The 2,048-nt window shown below is 47.6% G+C and overlaps 1 pseudogene; it reads right to left on the bottom strand.

Moving 5' to 3' along the window:
- Positions 1-344: 344 nt before the first annotated feature.
- Positions 345-1,605, bottom strand: LOC127670135 (alpha-enolase-like; annotated as a pseudogene).
- Positions 1,606-2,048: the final 443 nt, after the last annotated feature.

Raw genomic sequence — 2,048 nt, 5'->3', positions numbered from 1 at the left:
GATTGATTGATTGGAGAGAGGTTGCTGCAGCTCTTATTTTGCATGTGTAACTGCTCGGAGGAGTGGGGTCCTTGCTTGTGGCCCCTCTTAGAGATTACACTGGAATTACAAGGGCTGTAGACACAAGATGGGAAGTCACATGACCGAAACAGTGATTCAGACCAATTGTATGATTGCAAAGCTAGGGTTTCCGGTAAGGCTACGGTGGGGGGGGGGGGTGGTTGGGCGTGGCTTTGGACCTCTAAGGAAGCCATGCAAAGGGAAGGTCAAGGACTGAGCCAGCCTTGAGCAACCTCCACGACATCAGGAAAGGGAGGATTGGCAGCTGGTGGCTCCAGAGATCTTCATCTCATGCTTGACTTGGTCCTGAAGGACGTGCCAGCAAACTTAGCTTTGCCGCCCAGCTCCTCTTTGATCTGAGATATCTGATTGGACTTAGCCAGTGCTCGGATCAGCAAGGCGGGGGACACCAGTCTTGATCTGCCCAGTACAGAGCCTCACTACTAGGTCAGCTACAAAAGTATCCTGTCTTCCCAGAGTTGACGGGACACCATGACACTCTCAGTCATTTTACACGACTGCAGAGACTTGGTCACAGAGCAGATCTGGATCATTTTGAGTAAGAGGCAGTAGCAAGACTTCCTGTCCACAGCCTTGGCAATCTGCTTAGGGTTGGCCCCTGTGAGATCATCCCCAACCACCTGGATGTCTGCTGTAAATTTCTACCAGGCTTCCCAGTTGTTCTGGTCAAAGGGGACTTTGATGGGCACCACTGATCACTCCCGGATGAAAGACTTGTACAAGTTAGCCAGCTGGTTGGGCAGGATGTACCTGCCAGAGTCACCGGGAGACTTGAACTCTATGTCCTCCTACACCCATAGAACCCCGAAGCAGCCAAATCCATGACGATGGTGAAGACCTGGCCAGTGTAGCTGGCTTCACAATTAAGGTCTTCCGTAGCTCCAGGAGCGTGTCTTTGCTTTCCAGAACGTTAGGTGCAACTTCGCCCATATCACCCACATCCTTCCTGTACTTCCTGCCCTGGAGACACCCTTTAGGTTGTGAGAAGCCTCTGCTCCAACGAACACAGCTTCCTGGAAACAGGATGCGTGCACTGGAAGGATCATGAACTCTTACATGGCCGGCTTGTTGCCAGTATGAGAATCGCCGTTGACCAGGTTGAATGCTGGGATCCACAGGGTGGCTTCAGGGCTGCCAACTAAGTCAGCAATAGGACAGTAAAGGGGGCAGCCCCTTCTCCAAGGCACCAACTTTGCAGACAGCCAGAGACACAGCCAGAGACAGGATGACATTTGCATCAAATTTAGATTCAGTGGCATTCATGTAGGCCTTCAGTTTGTCATTTCTCGGTCCATAACATTCAACTTCTTGCTAACCAGAGTGGTTGCGATAGTTTTATTGATGTGCTCAACAGACCCTGAGACACCTTTCCCTGAGTAGGGCATCTTATTTTTGACACAGAGTTCTAGGGTCTCGTAGATACCACTGCTCAGAAAGAGACCTTTGGGTTGTAGAGATCAACCTCAACAGTGGGATTTCATGAGAGTCAACGATCTCTCTGGCATGGATATTGAGAATAGACATAGTAAATTTCTGGTCATCAGACTGCTGTGGGTTTCTGTAGGTACTGAAGAGAACAATGGCAGATATTCTTATAATGGAGAAAAGTTTGGAAATAAAACTCAGTCTGAGCCAGGGGTAGTGGTCCATACTTGTGACCCTAGCTTTCCAGAAATAAATTCAGAAGGACTGGGATTTTGGAGATAGATTAATAGTACATCAAGTACCTCTCTCAGCACAATACTGTCATCTATGTGCTGGGGATGTGGTTCATTGAAAGAACACAGACTGTGTTACACAAGACTCTGGGCTCACTCACCAGCCCTGAAAAAAAATAAAGCTTATTTTAAAGCAAGAAAAAAGTCAACAGGAAGCTTCAGATTTTTTGTAAGTCAGAGAAAAATATACTAGATGCACTTAGGATATAAAAATTGGATTTCATTGCTACAGAGCCTCAAAATAAAATG

The sequence above is a fragment of the Apodemus sylvaticus genome, chromosome 19 (assembly GCF_947179515.1).
Source record: "Apodemus sylvaticus chromosome 19, mApoSyl1.1, whole genome shotgun sequence".
NCBI lineage: Eukaryota > Metazoa > Chordata > Mammalia > Rodentia > Muridae > Apodemus > Apodemus sylvaticus.
Note: the sequence above shows the minus strand (reverse complement) of the source record. Positions and strands in the feature narration are given on the sequence as shown.